General features: G+C 51.8%; 34 non-coding genes across 34 annotated transcripts; 13 read left to right on the top strand and 21 right to left on the bottom strand.

The window, feature by feature from the left end:
* Positions 1 to 602: 602 nt before the first annotated feature.
* Positions 603 to 675, bottom strand: Trnav-aac (transfer RNA valine (anticodon AAC)). The gene has a single exon. It is a non-coding gene; the product is annotated as a tRNA-Val (tRNA).
* A 158-nt stretch (positions 676 to 833) lies between these two features.
* Positions 834 to 906, bottom strand: Trnav-uac (transfer RNA valine (anticodon UAC)). Its single transcript has one exon. It is a non-coding gene; the product is annotated as a tRNA-Val (tRNA).
* Positions 907 to 1,318: 412 nt separating this feature from the next.
* Positions 1,319 to 1,390, top strand: Trnap-ugg (transfer RNA proline (anticodon UGG)). The gene has a single exon. It is a non-coding gene; the product is annotated as a tRNA-Pro (tRNA).
* A 195-nt stretch (positions 1,391 to 1,585) lies between these two features.
* On the bottom strand, positions 1,586 to 1,658 carry Trnav-aac (transfer RNA valine (anticodon AAC)). The gene has a single exon. It is a non-coding gene; the product is annotated as a tRNA-Val (tRNA).
* A 158-nt stretch (positions 1,659 to 1,816) lies between these two features.
* Trnav-uac (transfer RNA valine (anticodon UAC)) lies at positions 1,817 to 1,889 on the bottom strand. Its single transcript has one exon. It is a non-coding gene; the product is annotated as a tRNA-Val (tRNA).
* Positions 1,890 to 2,301: 412 nt separating this feature from the next.
* Positions 2,302 to 2,373, top strand: Trnap-ugg (transfer RNA proline (anticodon UGG)). The gene has a single exon. It is a non-coding gene; the product is annotated as a tRNA-Pro (tRNA).
* A 426-nt stretch (positions 2,374 to 2,799) lies between these two features.
* Trnav-uac (transfer RNA valine (anticodon UAC)) lies at positions 2,800 to 2,872 on the bottom strand. Its single transcript has one exon. It is a non-coding gene; the product is annotated as a tRNA-Val (tRNA).
* Positions 2,873 to 3,538: 666 nt separating this feature from the next.
* Positions 3,539 to 3,611, bottom strand: Trnav-aac (transfer RNA valine (anticodon AAC)). Its single transcript has one exon. It is a non-coding gene; the product is annotated as a tRNA-Val (tRNA).
* A 632-nt stretch (positions 3,612 to 4,243) lies between these two features.
* Positions 4,244 to 4,315, top strand: Trnap-ugg (transfer RNA proline (anticodon UGG)). The gene has a single exon. It is a non-coding gene; the product is annotated as a tRNA-Pro (tRNA).
* A 195-nt stretch (positions 4,316 to 4,510) lies between these two features.
* Positions 4,511 to 4,583, bottom strand: Trnav-aac (transfer RNA valine (anticodon AAC)). The gene has a single exon. It is a non-coding gene; the product is annotated as a tRNA-Val (tRNA).
* Positions 4,584 to 4,741: 158 nt separating this feature from the next.
* Trnav-uac (transfer RNA valine (anticodon UAC)) lies at positions 4,742 to 4,814 on the bottom strand. The gene has a single exon. It is a non-coding gene; the product is annotated as a tRNA-Val (tRNA).
* Positions 4,815 to 5,226: 412 nt separating this feature from the next.
* Positions 5,227 to 5,298, top strand: Trnap-ugg (transfer RNA proline (anticodon UGG)). The gene has a single exon. It is a non-coding gene; the product is annotated as a tRNA-Pro (tRNA).
* A 195-nt stretch (positions 5,299 to 5,493) lies between these two features.
* Trnav-aac (transfer RNA valine (anticodon AAC)) lies at positions 5,494 to 5,566 on the bottom strand. The gene has a single exon. It is a non-coding gene; the product is annotated as a tRNA-Val (tRNA).
* Positions 5,567 to 5,724: 158 nt separating this feature from the next.
* Positions 5,725 to 5,797, bottom strand: Trnav-uac (transfer RNA valine (anticodon UAC)). The gene has a single exon. It is a non-coding gene; the product is annotated as a tRNA-Val (tRNA).
* An 897-nt stretch (positions 5,798 to 6,694) lies between these two features.
* On the bottom strand, positions 6,695 to 6,767 carry Trnav-uac (transfer RNA valine (anticodon UAC)). The gene has a single exon. It is a non-coding gene; the product is annotated as a tRNA-Val (tRNA).
* A 411-nt stretch (positions 6,768 to 7,178) lies between these two features.
* Positions 7,179 to 7,250, top strand: Trnap-ugg (transfer RNA proline (anticodon UGG)). The gene has a single exon. It is a non-coding gene; the product is annotated as a tRNA-Pro (tRNA).
* A 195-nt stretch (positions 7,251 to 7,445) lies between these two features.
* Trnav-aac (transfer RNA valine (anticodon AAC)) lies at positions 7,446 to 7,518 on the bottom strand. The gene has a single exon. It is a non-coding gene; the product is annotated as a tRNA-Val (tRNA).
* Positions 7,519 to 7,676: 158 nt separating this feature from the next.
* Trnav-uac (transfer RNA valine (anticodon UAC)) lies at positions 7,677 to 7,749 on the bottom strand. The gene has a single exon. It is a non-coding gene; the product is annotated as a tRNA-Val (tRNA).
* A 417-nt stretch (positions 7,750 to 8,166) lies between these two features.
* Trnap-ugg (transfer RNA proline (anticodon UGG)) lies at positions 8,167 to 8,238 on the top strand. Its single transcript has one exon. It is a non-coding gene; the product is annotated as a tRNA-Pro (tRNA).
* Positions 8,239 to 8,433: 195 nt separating this feature from the next.
* Trnav-aac (transfer RNA valine (anticodon AAC)) lies at positions 8,434 to 8,506 on the bottom strand. Its single transcript has one exon. It is a non-coding gene; the product is annotated as a tRNA-Val (tRNA).
* Positions 8,507 to 9,138: 632 nt separating this feature from the next.
* Positions 9,139 to 9,210, top strand: Trnap-ugg (transfer RNA proline (anticodon UGG)). Its single transcript has one exon. It is a non-coding gene; the product is annotated as a tRNA-Pro (tRNA).
* Positions 9,211 to 9,405: 195 nt separating this feature from the next.
* On the bottom strand, positions 9,406 to 9,478 carry Trnav-aac (transfer RNA valine (anticodon AAC)). The gene has a single exon. It is a non-coding gene; the product is annotated as a tRNA-Val (tRNA).
* A 631-nt stretch (positions 9,479 to 10,109) lies between these two features.
* Positions 10,110 to 10,181, top strand: Trnap-ugg (transfer RNA proline (anticodon UGG)). Its single transcript has one exon. It is a non-coding gene; the product is annotated as a tRNA-Pro (tRNA).
* Positions 10,182 to 10,376: 195 nt separating this feature from the next.
* On the bottom strand, positions 10,377 to 10,449 carry Trnav-aac (transfer RNA valine (anticodon AAC)). Its single transcript has one exon. It is a non-coding gene; the product is annotated as a tRNA-Val (tRNA).
* Positions 10,450 to 11,080: 631 nt separating this feature from the next.
* Positions 11,081 to 11,152, top strand: Trnap-ugg (transfer RNA proline (anticodon UGG)). The gene has a single exon. It is a non-coding gene; the product is annotated as a tRNA-Pro (tRNA).
* Positions 11,153 to 11,347: 195 nt separating this feature from the next.
* On the bottom strand, positions 11,348 to 11,420 carry Trnav-aac (transfer RNA valine (anticodon AAC)). The gene has a single exon. It is a non-coding gene; the product is annotated as a tRNA-Val (tRNA).
* Positions 11,421 to 12,051: 631 nt separating this feature from the next.
* On the top strand, positions 12,052 to 12,123 carry Trnap-ugg (transfer RNA proline (anticodon UGG)). Its single transcript has one exon. It is a non-coding gene; the product is annotated as a tRNA-Pro (tRNA).
* Positions 12,124 to 12,318: 195 nt separating this feature from the next.
* Trnav-aac (transfer RNA valine (anticodon AAC)) lies at positions 12,319 to 12,391 on the bottom strand. Its single transcript has one exon. It is a non-coding gene; the product is annotated as a tRNA-Val (tRNA).
* Positions 12,392 to 13,022: 631 nt separating this feature from the next.
* Trnap-agg (transfer RNA proline (anticodon AGG)) lies at positions 13,023 to 13,094 on the top strand. The gene has a single exon. It is a non-coding gene; the product is annotated as a tRNA-Pro (tRNA).
* Positions 13,095 to 13,289: 195 nt separating this feature from the next.
* On the bottom strand, positions 13,290 to 13,362 carry Trnav-aac (transfer RNA valine (anticodon AAC)). Its single transcript has one exon. It is a non-coding gene; the product is annotated as a tRNA-Val (tRNA).
* A 629-nt stretch (positions 13,363 to 13,991) lies between these two features.
* Positions 13,992 to 14,063, top strand: Trnap-ugg (transfer RNA proline (anticodon UGG)). The gene has a single exon. It is a non-coding gene; the product is annotated as a tRNA-Pro (tRNA).
* A 195-nt stretch (positions 14,064 to 14,258) lies between these two features.
* Trnav-aac (transfer RNA valine (anticodon AAC)) lies at positions 14,259 to 14,334 on the bottom strand. Its single transcript has one exon. It is a non-coding gene; the product is annotated as a tRNA-Val (tRNA).
* A 628-nt stretch (positions 14,335 to 14,962) lies between these two features.
* Trnap-agg (transfer RNA proline (anticodon AGG)) lies at positions 14,963 to 15,034 on the top strand. Its single transcript has one exon. It is a non-coding gene; the product is annotated as a tRNA-Pro (tRNA).
* Positions 15,035 to 15,229: 195 nt separating this feature from the next.
* Trnav-aac (transfer RNA valine (anticodon AAC)) lies at positions 15,230 to 15,302 on the bottom strand. The gene has a single exon. It is a non-coding gene; the product is annotated as a tRNA-Val (tRNA).
* Between the last annotated feature and the right edge of the window lie 82 nt (positions 15,303 to 15,384).

The following is a 15,384-nucleotide window of genomic DNA, read 5'->3' as shown; positions in this document are numbered from 1 at the left end:
TGCACACGCGACGGTTCTTTTGACAGCCTGGAAACCATTACAGCCGAGGGCTCAAGAAGTCTTCGGAGTGCTCGAGAGGGTGTCTGCCGTAGCACCCCTAACGAGATAGCGGCGTTTCCCGCAGTCGTGATTGCAAGTCATAGCAGCAAAAGCAATCACTTTCTTAGCAGCAGGGGGTGCGAGCCCAGCGGCAGCTCTACATGAAGGTACCAATAGCCCAGGAAGGCCGCCGACCGCGGGAATTCGCGCCGCCCCCATCCCGCCAGCATACACGAGACTTTCCAGAGCACCCTGGGCCACATCGAGGGACCCAGTGCACTGAAATAATAGGCCTTTGCCACGTCAGATGGCTCGTTGGTCTAGGGGTATGATTCCTGCTTTGGGTGCAGGAGGTCCCGGACGAGCCCTAGCGTTTTGTGCAAACTGATCGCACGTGAGTGGCTTAGTCGACGCAAAATGCTCGGCGTCAGTATCAAATGAATTTCATATTTGATGTGAGCAATTGACACTCTGATCCGACGTGTGAAGGCGATTACGAAGGTTTTTGGGTACAGATGGAAGCAGATGCATGTTACTATGTCTTGTTTTTAATGATGAAAAAGTGTTTCCGCCCGGGATCGAACCGGGGACCTTCTGCGTGTTAGGCAGTCGTGATAACGGCTACACCACGGAAACTACTTGTGTGCGCTTTACCTTAGAGACAACTCGTGCTGATGTTGTCATCGTAACTAAAAAATTAAATAAATGCGCTACTTGCATAACAAAGGTACATGCAGAAGATCCTCACATGTCGTGGCTCACTGGAGTACAATACGACATATTCAGGAAAACACTGTTCCCGCCCAGGATCGAACCGGGGACCTTCTGCGTGTAAAGCAGACGTGATAACCGCTACACTACGGAAACTGCGGAAGTGAGGAGTCCATCCCCGTTCACTCGAAATTACCTCAGCCTCTCTCCCGTCCGCGAATGCACACGCGACGGTTCTTTTGACAGCCTGGAAACCATTACAGCCGAGGGCTCAAGAAGTCTTCGGAGTGCTCGAGAGGGTGTCTGCCGTAGCACCCCTAACGAGATAGCGGCGTTTCCCGCAGTCGTGATTGCAAGTCATAGCAGCAAAAGCAATCACTTTCTTAGCAGCAGGGGGTGCGAGCCCAGCGGCAGCTCTACATGAAGGTACCAATAGCCCAGGAAGGCCGCCGACCGCGGGAATTCGCGCCGCCCCCATCCCGCCAGCCTACACGAGACTTTCCAGAGCACCCTGGACCACATCGAGGGACCCAGTGCACTGAAATAATAGGCCTTTGCCACGTCAGATGGCTCGTTGGTCTAGGGGTATGATTCCTGCTTTGGGTGCAGGAGGTCCCGGGTTCAAATCCCGGACGAGCCCTAGCGTTTTATGCAAACTGATCGCACGTGAGTGGCTTAGTCGACGCAAAATGCTCGGCGTCAGTATCAAATGAATTTCATATTTGATGTGAGCAATTGACACTCTGATCCGACGTGTGAAGGCGATTACGAAGGTTTTTGGGTACAGATGGAAGCAGATGCATGTTAGTATGTCTTGTTTTTAAATATGAAGAAGTGGTTCCGCCCGGGATCGAACCGGGGACCTTCTGCGTGTTAGGCAGACGTGATAACCGCTACACCACGGAAACTACTTGTGTGCACTATACCTTAGAGACAACTCGTGCTGATGTTGTCATCGTAACTAAAAAAGTAAATAAATGCGCTACTTGCATAACAAAGGTACATGCAGAAGATCCTCACATGTCGTGGCTCACTGGAGTACAATACGACATATTCAGGAAAACACTGTTCCCGCCCAGGATCGAACCGGGGACCTTCTGCGTGTAAAGCAGACGTGATAACCGCTACACTACGGAAACTGCGGAAGTGAGGAGTCCATCCCCGTTCACTCGAAATTACCTCAGCCTCTCTCCCGTCCGCGAATGCACACGCGACGGTTCTTTTGACAGCCTGGAAACCATTACAGCCGAGGGCTCAAGAAGTCTTCGGAGTGCTCGAGAGGGTGTCTGCCGTAGCACCCCTAACGAGATAGCGGCGTTTCCCGCAGTCGTGATTGCAAGTCATAGCAGCAAAAGCAATCACTTTCTTAGCAGCAGGGGGTGCGAGCCCAGCGGCAGCTCTACATGAAGGTACCAATAGCCCAGGAAGGCCGCCGACCGCGGGAATTCACGCCGCCCCCATCCCGCCAGCCTACACGAGACTTTCCAGAGCACCCTGGACCACATCGAGGGACCCAGTGCACTGAAATAATAGGCCTTTGCCACGTCAGATGGCTCGTTGGTCTAGGGGTATGATTCCTGCTTTGGATGCAGGAGGTCCCGGGTTCAAATCCCGGACGAGCCCTAGCGTTTTGTGCAAACTGATCGCACGTGAGTGGCTTAGTCGACGCAAAATGCTCGGCGTCAGTATCAAATGAATTTCATACTTGATGTGAGCAATTGACACTCTGATCCGACGTGTGAAGGCGATTACGAAGGTTTTTGGGTACAGATGGAAGCAGATGCATGTTACTATGTCTTGTTTTTAATGATGAAAAAGTGTTTCCGCCAGGGATCGAACCGGGGACCTTCTGCGTGTTAGGCAGTCGTGATAACGGCTACACCACGGAAACTACTTGTGTGCGCTTTACCTTAGAGACAACTCGTGCTGATGTTGTCATCGTAACTAAAAAATTAAATAAATGCGCTACTTGCATAACAAAGGTACATGCAGAAGATCCTCACATGTCGTGGCTCACTGGAGTACAATACGACATATTCAGGAAAACACTGTTCCCGCCCAGGATCGAACCGGGGACCTTCTGCGTGTAAAGCAGACGTGATAACCGCTACACTACGGAAACTGCGGAAGTGAGGAGTCCATCCCCGTTCACTCGAAATTACCTCAGCCTCTCTCCCGTCCGCGAATGCACACGCGACGGTTCTTTTGACAGCCTGGAAACCATTACAGCCGAGGGCTCAAGAAGTCTTCGGGGTGCTCGAGAGGGTGTCTGCCGTAGCACCCCTAACGAGATAGCGGCGTTTCCCGCAGTCGTGATTGCAAGTCATAGCAGCAAAAGCAATCAGTTTCTTAGCAGCAGGGGGTGCGAGCCCAGCGGCAGCTCTACATGAAGGTACCAATAGCCCAGGAAGGCCGCCGACCGCGGGAATTCGCGCCGCCCCCATCCCGCCAGCCTACACGAGACTTTCCAGAGCACCCTGGGCCACATCGAGGGACCCAGTGCACTGAAATAATAGGCCTTTGCCACGTCAGATGGCTCGTTGGTCTAGGGGTATGATTCCTGCTTTGGGTGCAGGAGGTCCCGGACGAGCCCTAGCGTTTTGTGCAAACTGATCGCACGTGAGTGGCTTAGTCGACGCAAAATGCTCGGCGTCAGTATCAAATGAATTTCATATTTGATGTGAGCAATTGACACTCTGATCCGACGTGTGAAGGCGATTACGAAGGTTTTAGGGTACAGATGGAAGCAGATGCATGTTAGTATGTCTTGTTTTTAAATATGAAGAAGTGGTTCCGCCCGGGATCGAACCGGGGACCTTCTGCGTGTTAGGCAGACGTGATAACCGCTACACCACGGAAACTACTTGTGTGCACTATACCTTAGAGACAACTCGTGCTGATGTTGTCATCGTAACTAAAAAAGTAAATAAATGCGCTACTTGCATAACAAAGGTACATGCAGAAGATCCTCACATGTCGTGGCTCACTGGAGTACAATACGACATATTCAGGAAAATACTGTTCCCGCTCGGGGACCTTCTGCGTGTGAAGCAGACTTGATAACCGCTACACTACGGAAACTGCGGAAGTGAGGAGTCCATCCCCGTTCACTCGAAATTACCTCAGCCTCTCTCCCGTCCGCGAATGCACACGCGACGGTTCTTTTGACAGCCTGGAAACCATTACAGCCGAGGGCTCAAGAAGTCTTCGGGGTGCTCGAGAGGGTGTCTGCCGTAGCACCCCTAACGAGATAGCGGCGTTTCCCGCAGTCGTGATTGCAAGTCATAGCAGCAAAAGCAATCACTTTCTTAGCAGCAGGGGGTGCGAGCCCAGCGGCAGCTCTACATGAAGGTACCAATAGCCCAGGAAGGCCGCCGACCGCGGGAATTCGCGCCGCCCCCATCCCGCCAGCCTACACGAGACTTTCCAGAGCACCCTGGACCACATCGAGGGACCCAGTGCACTGAAATAATAGGCCTTTGCCACGTCAGATGGCTCGTTGGTCTAGGGGTATGATTCCTGCTTTGGGTGCAGGAGGTCCCGGGTTCAAATCCCGGACGAGCCCTAGCGTTTTGTGCAAACTGATCGCACGTGAGTGGCTTAGTCGACGCAAAATGCTCGGCGTCAGTATCAAATGAATTTCATATTTGATGTGAGCAATTGACACTCTGATCCGACGTGTGAAGGCGATTACGAAGGCTTTTGGGTACAGATGGAAGCAGATGCATGTTAGTATGTCTTGTTTTTAAATATGAAGAAGTGGTTCCGCCCGGGATCGAACCGGGGACCTTCTGCGTGTTAGGCAGACGTGATAACCGCTACACCACGGAAACTACTTGTGTGCACTATACCTTAGAGACAACTCTTGCTGATGTTGTCATCGTAACTAAAAAAGTAAATAAATGCGCTACTTGCGTAACAAAGGTACATGCAGAAGATCCTCACATGTCGTGGCTCACTGGAGTACAATACGACATATTCAGGAAAACACTGTTCCCGCCCAGGATCGAACCGGGGACCTTCTGCGTGTAAAGCTGACGTGATAACCGCTACACTACGGAAACTGCGGAAGTGAGGAGTCCATCCCCGTTCACTCGAAATTACCTCAGCCTCTCTCCCGTCCGCGAATGCACACGCGACGGTTCTTTTGACAGCCTGGAAACCATTACAGCCGAGGGCTCAAGAAGTCTTCGGGGTGCTCGAGAGGGTGTCTGCCGTAGCACCCCTAACGAGATAGCGGCGTTTCCCGCAGTCGTGATTGCAAGTCATAGCAGCAAAAGCAATCACTTTCTTAGCAGCAGGGGGTGCGAGCCCAGCGGCAGCTCTACATGAAGGTACCAATAGCCCAGGAAGGCCGCCGACCGCGGGAATTCGCGCCGCCCCCATCCCGCCAGCCTACACGAGACTTTCCAGAGCACCCTGGACCACATCGAGGGACCCAGTGCACTGAAATAATAGGCCTTTGCCACGTCAGATGGCTCGTTGGTCTAGGGGTATGATTCCTGCTTTGGGTGCAGGAGGTCCCGGGTTCAAATCCCGGACGAGCCCTAGCGTTTTGTGCAAACTGATCGCACGTGAGTGGCTTAGTCGACGCAAAATGCTCGGCGTCAGTATCAAATGAATTTCATATTTGATGTGAGCAATTGACACTCTGATCCGACGTGTGAAGGCGATTACGAAGGCTTTTGGGTACAGATGGAAGCAGATGCATGTTAGTATGTCTTGTTTTTAAATATGAAGAAGTGGTTCCGCCCGGGATCGAACCGGGGACCTTCTGCGTGTTAGGCAGACGTGATAACCGCTACACCACGGAAACTACTTGTGTGCACTATACCTTAGAGACAACTCGTGCTGATGTTGTCATCGTAACTAAAAAAGTAAATAAATGCGCTACTTGCGTAACAAAGGTACATGCAGAAGATCCTCACATGTCGTGGCTCATTGGAGTACAATACGACATATTCAGGAAAACACTGTTCCCGCCCAGGATCGAACCGGGGACCTTCTGCGTGTAAAGCTGACGTGATATCCGCTACACTACGGAAACTGCGGAAGTGAGGAGTCCATCCCCGTTCACTCGAAATTACCTCAGCCTCTCTCCCGTCCGCGAATGCACACGCGACGGTTCTTTTGACAGCCTGGAAACCATTACAGCCGAGGGCTCAAGAAGTCTTCGGAGTGCTCGAGAGGGTGTCTGCCGTAGCACCCCTAACGAGATAGCGGCGTTTCCCGCAGTCGTGATTGCAAGTCATAGCAGCAAAAGCAATCACTTTTTTAGCAGCAGGGGGTGCGAGCCCAGCGGCAGCTCTACATGAAGGTACCAATAGCCCAGGAAGGCCGCCGACCGCGGGAATTCGCGCCGCCCCCATCCCGCCAGCCTACACGAGACTTTCCAGAGCACCCTGGGCCACATCGAGGGACCCAGTGCACTGAAATAATATGCCTTTGCCACGTCAGATGGCTCGTTGGTCTAGGGGTATGATTCCTGCTTTGGGTGCAGGAGGTCCCGGACGAGCCCTAGCCTTTTGTGCAAACTGATCGCACGTGAGTGGCTTAGTCGACGCAAAATGCTCGGCGGCAGTATCAAATGAATTTCATATTTGATGTGAGCAATTGACACTCTGATCCGACGTGTGAAGGCGATTACGAAGGTTTTTGGGTACAGATGGAAGCAGATGCATGTTACTATGTCTTGTTTTTAATGATGAAAAAGTGTTTCCGCCAGGGATCGAACCGGGGACCTTCTGCGTGTTAGGCAGTCGTGATAACGGCTACACCACGGAAACTACTTGTGTGCGCTTTACCTTAGAGACAACTCGTGCTGATGTTGTCATCGTAACTAAAAAATTAAATAAATGCGCTACTTGCGTAACAAAGGTACATGCAGAAGATCCTCACATGTCGTGGCTCACTGGAGTACAATACGACATATTCAGGAAAACACTGTTCCCGCCCAGGATCGAACCGGGGACCTTCTGCGTGTAAAGCTGACGTGATAACCGCTACACTACGGAAACTGCGGAAGTGAGGAGTCCATCCCCGTTCACTCGAAATTACCTCAGCCTCTCTCCCGTCCGCGAATGCACACGCGACGGTTCTTTTGACAGCCTGGAAACCATTACAGCCGAGGGCTCAAGAAGTCTTCGGAGTGCTCGAGAGGGTGTCTGCCGTAGCACCCCTAACGAGATAGCGGCGTTTCCCGCAGTCGTGATTGCAAGTCATAGCAGCAAAAGCAATCACTTTCTTAGCAGCAGGGGGTGCGAGCCCAGCGGCAGCTCTACATGAAGGTACCAATAGCCCAGGAAGGCCGCCGACCGCGGGATTCGCGCCGCCCCCATCCCGCCAGCCTACACGAGACTTTCCAGAGCACCCTGGGCCACATCGAGGGACCCAGTGCACTGAAATAATAGGCCTTTGCCACGTCAGATGGCTCGTTGGTCTAGGGGTATGATTCCTGCTTTGGATGCAGGAGGTCCCGGGTTCAAATCCCGGACGAGCCCTAGCGTTTTGTGCAAACTGATCGCACGTGAGTGGCTTAGTCGACGCAAAATGCTCGGCGGCAGTATCAAATGAATTTCATATTTGATGTGAGCAATTGACACTCTGATCCGACGTGTGAAGGCGATTACGAAGGTTTTTGGGTACAGATGGAAGCAGATGCATGTTACTATGTCTTGTTTTTAATGATGAAAATGTGTTTCCGCCCGGGATCGAACCGGGGACCTTCTGCGTGTTAGGCAGTCGTGATAACGGCTACACCACGGAAACTACTTGTGTGCGCTTTACCTTAGAGACAACTCGTGCTGATGTTGTCATCGTAACTAAAAAATTAAATAAATGCGCTACTTGCATAACAAAGGTACATGCAGAAGATCCTCACATGTCGTGGCTCACTGGAGTACAATACGACATATTCAGGAAAACACTGTTCCCGCCCAGGATCGAACCGGGGACCTTCTGCGTGTAAAGCTGACGTGATAACCGCTACACTACGGAAACTGCGGAAGTGAGGAGTCCATCCCCGTTCACTTGAAATTACCTCAGCCTCTCTCCCGTCCGCGAATGCACACGTGACGGTTCTTTTGACAGCCTGGAAACCATTACAGCCGAGGGCTCAAGAAGTCTTCGGAGTGCTCGAGAGGGTGTCTGCCGTAGCACCCCTAACGAGATAGCGGCGTTTCCCGCAGTCGTGATTGCAAGTCATAGCAGCAAAAGCAATCACTTTCTTAGCAGCAGGGGGTGCGAGCCCAGCGGCAGCTCTACTCTACATGAAGGTACCAATAGCCCAGGAAGGCCGCCGACCGCGGGAATTCGCGCCGCCCCCATCCCGCCAGCCTACACGAGACTTTCCAGAGCACCCTGGGCCACATCGAGGGACCCAGTGCACTGAAATAATTGGCCTTTGCCACGTCAGATGGCTCGTTCGTCTAGGGGTATGATTCCTGCTTTGGGTGCAGGAGGTCCCGGGTTCAAATCCCGGACGAGCCCTAGCGTTTTGTGCAAACTGATCGCACGTGAGTGGCTTAGTCGACGCAAAATGCTCGGCGTCAGTATCAAATGAATTTCATATTTGATGTGAGCAATTGACACTCTGATCCGACGTGTGAAGGCGATTACGAAGGTTTTTGGGTACAGATGGAAGCAGATGCATGTTACTATGTCTTGTTTTTAATGATGAAAAAGTGTTTCCGCCAGGGATCGAACCGGGGACCTTCTGCGTGTTAGGCAGACGTGATAACCGCTACACCACGGAAACTACTTGTGTGCACTATACCTTAGAGACAACTCGTGCTGATGTTGTCATCGTAACTAAAAAAGTAAATAAATGCTCTACTTGTATAACAAAGGTACATGCAGAAGATCCTCACATGTCGTGGCTCACTGGAGTACAATACGACATATTCAGGAAAATACTGTTCCCGCTCGGGGACCTTCTGCGTGTAAAGCAGACTTGATAACCGCTACACTACGGAAACTGCGGAAGTGAGGAGTCAATCCCCGTTCACTCGAAATTACCTCAGCCTCTCTCCCGTCCGCGAATGCACACGCGACGGTTCTTTTGACAGCCTGGAAACCATTACAGCCGAGGGCTCAAGAAGTCTTCGGGGTGCTCGAGAGGGTGTCTGCCGTAGCACCCCTAACGAGATAGCGGCGTTTCCCGCAGTCGTGATTGCAAGTCATAGCAGCAAAAGCAATCACTTTCTTAGCAGCAGGGGGTGCGAGCCCAGCGGCAGCTCTACATGAAGGTACCAATAGCCCAGGAAGGCCGCCGACCGCGGGAATTCGCGCCGCCCCCATCCCGCCAGCCTACACGAGACTTTCCAGAGCACCCTGGGCCACATCGAGGGACCCAGTGCACTGATATAATAGGCCTTTGCCACGTCAGATGGCTCGTTGGTCTAGGGGTATGATTCCTGCTTTGGGTGCAGGAGGTCCCGGGTTCAAATCCCGGACGAGCCCTAGCGTTTCGTGCAAACTGATCGCACGTGAGTGGCTTAGTCGACGCAAAACGCTCGGCGTCAGTATCAAATGAATTTCATATTTGATGTGAGCAATTGACACTCTGATCCGACGTGTGAAGGCGATTACGAAGGTTTTAGGGTACAGATGGAAGCAGATGCATGTTAGTATGTCTTGTTTTTAAATATTAAGAAGTGGTTCCGCCCGGGATCGAACCGGGGACCTTCTGCGTGTTAGGCAGACGTGATAACCGCTACACCACGGAAACTACTTGTGTGCACTATACCTTAGAGACAACTCGTGCTGATGTTGTCATCGTAACTAAAAAAGTAAATAAATGCGCTACTTGCATAACAAAGGTACATGCAGAAGATCCTCACATGTCGTGGCTCACTGGAGTACAATACGACATATTCAGGAAAATACTGTTCCCGCTCGGGGACCTTCTGCGTGTAAAGCAGACGTGATAACCGCTACACTACGGAAACTGCGGAAGTGAGGAGTCCATCCCCGTTCACTCGAAATTACCTCAGCCTGTCTCCCGTCCGCGAATGCACACGCGACGGTTCTTTTGACAGCCTGGAAACCATTACAGCCGAGGGCTCAAGAAGTCTTCGGGGTGCTCGAGAGGGTGTCTGCCGTAGCACCCCTAACGAGATAGCGGCGTTTCCCGCAGTCGTGATTGCAAGTCATAGCAGCAAAAGCAATCACTTTCTTAGCAGCAGGGGGTGCGAGCCCAGCGGCAGCTCTACATGAAGGTACCAATAGCCCAGGAAGGCCGCCGACCGCGGGATTCGCGCCGCCCCCATCCCGCCAGCCAACACGAGACTTTCCAGAGCACCCTGGGCCACATCGAGGGACCCAGTGCACTGAAATAATAGGCCTTTGCCACGTCAGATGGCTCGTTGGTCTAGGGGTATGATTCCTGCTTTGGGTGCAGGAGGTCCCGGGTTCAAATCCCGGACGAGCAGTAGCGTTTTGTGCAAACTGATCGCACGTGAGTGGCTTAGTCGACGCAAAATGCTCGGCGTCAGTATCAAATGAATTTCATATTTGATGTGAGCAATTGACACTCTGATCCGACGTGTGAAGGCGATTACGAAGGTTTTAGGGTACAGATGGAAGCAGATGCATGTTAGTATGTCTTGTTTTTAAATATGAAGAAGTGGTTCCGCCCGGGATCGAACCGGGGACCTTCTGCGTGTTAGGCAGACGTGATAACCGCTACACCACGGAAACTACTTGTGTGCACTATACCTTAGAGACAACTCGTGCTGATGTTGTCATCGTAACTAAAAAAGTAAATAAATGCGCTACTTGCATAACAAAGGTACATGCAGAAGATCCTCACATGTCGTGGCTCACTGGAGTACAATACGACATATTCAGGAAAATACTGTTCCCGCTCGGGGACCTTCTGCGTGTAAAGCAGACGTGATAACCGCTACACTACGGAAACTGCGGAAGTGAGGAGTCCATCCCCGTTCACTCGAAATTACCTCAGCCTGTCTCCCATCCGCGAATGCACACGCGACGGTTCTTTTGACAGCCTGGAAACCATTACAGCCGAGGGCACAAGAAGTCTTCGGGTGCTCGAGAGTTTGTCTGCCGTAGCACCCCTAAAGAGATAGCGGCTTTTCCCGCAGTCGTGATTGCAAGTCATAGCAGCAAAAGCAATCACTTTCTTAGCAGCAGGGGGTGCGAGCCCAGCGGCAGCTCTACATGAAGGTACCAATAGCCCAGGAAGGCCGCCGACCGCGGGAATTCGCGCCGCCCCCATCCCGCCAGCCTACACGAGACTTTCCAGAGCACCCTGGGCCACATCGAGGGACCCAGTGCACTGAAATAATAGGCCTTTGCCACGTCAGATGGCTCGTTGGTCTAGGGGTATGATTCCTGCTTTGGGTGCAGGAGGTCCCGGGTTCAAATCCCGGACGAGCCCTAGCGTTTTGTGCAAACTGATCGCACGTGAGTGGCTTAGTCGACGCAAAATGCTCGGCGTCAGTATCAAATGAATTTCATATTTGATGTGAGCAATTGACACTCTGATCCGACGTGTGAAGGCGATTACGAAGGTTGTAGGGTACAGATGGAAGCAGATGCATGTTACTATGTCTTGTTTTTAATGATGAAAAAGTGTTTCCGCCCGGGATCGAACCGGGGACCTTCTGCGTGTTAGGCAGACGTGATAACCGCTACACCACGGAAACTACTTGTGTGCACTATACCTTAGAGACAACTCGTGCTGATGTTGTCATCGTAACTAAAAAAGTAAATAAATGCGCTACTTGCATAACAAAGGTACATGCAGAAGATCCTCACATGTCGTGGCTCACTGGAGTACAATACGACATATTCAGGAAAATACTGTTCCCGCTCGGGGACCTTCTGCGTGTAAAGCAGACGTGATAACCGCTACACTACGGAAACTGCGGAAGTGAGGAGTCCATCCCCGTTCACTCGAAATTACCTCAGCCTGTCTCCCGTCCGCGAATGCACACGCGACGGTTCTTTTGACAGCCTGGAAACCATTACAGCCGAGGGCTCAAGAAGTCTTCGGGGTGCTCGAGAGGGTGTCTGCCGTAGCACCCCTAACGAGATAGCGGCGTTTCCCGCAGTCGTGATTGCAAGTCATAGCAGCAAAAGCAATCACTTTCTTAGCAGCAGGGGGTGCGAGCCCAGCGGCAGCTCTACATGAAGGTACCAATAGCCCAGGAAGGCCGCCGACCGCGGGATTCGCGCCGCCCCCATCCCGCCAGCCAACACGAGACTTTCCAGAGCACCCTGGGCCACATCGAGGGACCCAGTGCACTGAAATAATAGGCCTTTGCCACGTCAGATGGCTCGTTGGTCTAGGGGTATGATTCCTGCTTTGGGTGCAGGAGGTCCCGGGTTCAAATCCCGGACGAGCCCTAGCGTTTTGTGCAAACTGATCGCACGTGAGTGGCTTAGTCGACGCAAAATGCTCGGCGTCAGTATCAAATGAATTTCATATTTGATGTGAGCAATTGACACTCTGATCCGACGTGTGAAGGCGATTACGAAGGTTTTAGGGTACAGATGGAAGCAGATGCATGTTAGTATGTCTTGTTTTTAAATATGAAGAAGTGGTTCCGCCCGGGATCGAACCGGGGACCTTCTGCGTGTTAGGCAGACGTGATAACCGCTACACCACGGAAACTACTTGTGTGCACTATACCTTAGAGACAACTCGTGCTGATGTTGTCATCGTAACTAAAAAAGTAAATAAATGCGCTACTTGCATAACAAAGGTACATGCAGAAGATCCTCACATGTCGTGGCTCACTGGAGTACAATACGACATATTCAGGAAAATACTGTTCCCGCTCGGGGACCTTCTGCATGTAAAGCAGACGTGATAACCGCTACACTACGGAAACTGCGGAAGTGAGGAGTCCATCCCCGTTCACTCGAAATTACCTCAGCCTGTCTCCCGTCCGCGAATGCACACGCGACGGTTCTTTTGACAGCCTGGAAACCATTACAGCCGAGGGCACAAGAAGTCTTCGGGTGCTCGAGAGTTTGTCTGCCGTAGCACCCCTAACGAGATAGCGGCTTTTCCCGCAGTCGTGATTGCAAGTCATAGCAGCAAAAGCAATCACTTTCTTAGCAGCAGGGGGTGCGAGCCCAGCGGCAGCTCTACATGAAGGTACCAATAGCCCAGGAAGGCCGCCGACCGCGGGAATTCGCGCCGCCCCCATCCCGCCAGCCTACACGAGATTTTCCACAGCACCCTGGACCACATCGAGGGACCCAGTGCACTGAAATTATAGTCATTCGCCATGTCAGATGGCTCGTTGGTCTAGGGGTATGATTCCTGCTTAGGGTGCAGGAGGTCCCGGTTTCAAATCCCGGACGAGCCCTAGCGTTTTGTGCAAACTGATCGCACGTGAGTGGCTGAGTCGACGCAAAATGCTCGGCGGCAGTATCAAATGAATTTCATATTTGATGTGAGCAATTGACACTCTGATCCGACGTGTGAAGGCGATTACGAAGGTTTTTGGGTACAGATGGAAGCAGATGCATGTTACTATGTCTTGTTTTTAATGATGAAAAAGTGTTTCCGCCCGGGATCGAACCGGGGAACTTCTGCGTGTTAGGCAGACGTGATAACCGCTACACCACGGAAACTACTTGTGTGCACTATACCTTAGAGACAACTCGTGCTGATGTCATCGTAACTAAAAAAGTAAATAAATGCGCTACTTGCATAACAAAGGTACATGCAGAAGATCCTCACATGTCGTGGCTCACTGGAGTACAATACGACATATTCAGGAAAATACTGTTCCCGCTCGGGGACCTTCTGCGTGTGAAGCAGACTTGATAACCGCTACACTACGGAAACTGCGGAAGTGAGGAGTCAATCCCCGTTCACTCGAAATTACCTCAGCCTGTCTCCCGTCCGCGAATGCACACGCGACTGTTCTTTTGACAGCCTGGAAACCATTACAGCCGAGGGCTCAAGAAGTCTTCGGGGTGCTCGAGAGGGTGTCTGCCGTAGCACCCCTAACGAGATAGCGGCGTTTCCCGCAGTCGTGATTGCAAGTCATAGCAGCAAAAGCAATCACTTTCTTAGCAGCAGGGAGTGCGAGCCCAGCGGCAGCTCTACATGAAGGTACCAATAGCCCAGGAAGGCCGCCGACCGCGGGAATTCGCGCCGCCCGCATCCCGCCAGCCTACACGAGACTTTCCAGAGCACCCTGGGCCACATCGAGGGACCCAGTGCACTGAAATAATAGTCATTCGCCACGTCAGATGGCTCCTTGGTCTAGGGGTATGATTCCTGCTTTGGGTGCAGGAGGTCCCGGGTTCAAATCCCGGACGAGCCCTAGCGTTTTGTGCAAACTGATCGCACGTGAGTGGCTTAGTCGACGCAAAATGCTCGGCGTCAGTATCAAATGAATTTCATATTTGATGTGAGCAATTGACACTCTGATCCGACGTGTGAAGGCGATTACGAAGGTTTTAGGGTACAGATGGAAGCAGATGCATGTTAGTATGTCTTGTTTTTAAATATGAAGAAGTGGTTAAACCCGGGATCGAACCGGGGACCTTCTGCGTGTTAGGCAGACGTGATAACCGCTACACCACGGAAACTACTTGTGTGCACTATACCTTAGAGACAACTCGTGCTGATGTTGTCATCGTAACTAAAAAAGTAAATAAATGCGCTACTTGCATAACAAAGGTACATGCAGAAGATCCTCACATGTCGTGGCTCACTGGAGTACAATACGACATATTCAGGAAAATACTGTTCCCGCTCGGGGACCTTCTGCGTGTAAAGCAGACGTGATAACCGCTACACTACGGAAACTGCGGAAGTGAGGAGTCCATCCCCGTTCACTCGAAATTACCTCAGCCTGTCTCCCGTCCGCGAATGCACACGCGACGGTTCTTTTGACAGCCTGGAAACCATTACAGCCGAGGGCACAAGAAGTCTTCGGGTGCTCGAGAGTTTGTCTGCCGTAGCACCCCTAACGAGATAGCGGCTTTTCCCGCAGTCGTGATTGCAAGTCATAGCAGCAAAAGCAATCACTTTCTGAGCAGCAGGGAGTGCGAGCCCAGCGGCAGCTCTACATGAAGGTACCAATAGCCCAGGAAGGCCGCCGACCGCGGGAATTCGCGCCGCCCCCATCCCGCCAGCCTACACGAGATTTTCCACAGCACCCTGGACCACATCGAGGGACCCAGTGCACTGAAATTATAGTCATTCGCCATGTCAGATGGCTCGTTGGTCTAGGGGTATGATTCCTGCTTAGGGTGCAGGAGGTCCCGGGTTCAAATCCCGGACGAGCCCTAGCGTTTTGTGCAAACTGATCGCACGTGAGTGGCTTAGTCGACGCAAAATGCTCGGCGTCAGTATCAAATGAATTTCATATTTGATGTGAGCAATTGACACTCTGATCCGACGTGTGAAGGCGATTACGAAGGTTTTTGGGTACAGATGGAAGCAGATGCATGTTACTATGTCTTGTTTTTAATGATGAAAAAGTGTTTCCGCCCGGGATCGAACCGGGGACCTTCTGCGTGTTAGGCAGACGTGATAACCGCTACACCACGGAAACTACTTGTGTGCACTATACCTTAGAGACAACTCGTGCTGATGTTGTCATCGTAACTAAAAAAGTAAATAAATGCGCTACTTGC

Source organism: Schistocerca gregaria, chromosome 2, assembly GCF_023897955.1.
Source record: "Schistocerca gregaria isolate iqSchGreg1 chromosome 2, iqSchGreg1.2, whole genome shotgun sequence".
Classification (NCBI taxonomy): domain Eukaryota; kingdom Metazoa; phylum Arthropoda; class Insecta; order Orthoptera; family Acrididae; genus Schistocerca; species Schistocerca gregaria.
The sequence above is the reverse complement of the archived record's forward strand: the minus strand, read 5'-3'. Positions and strand labels throughout refer to the sequence as shown.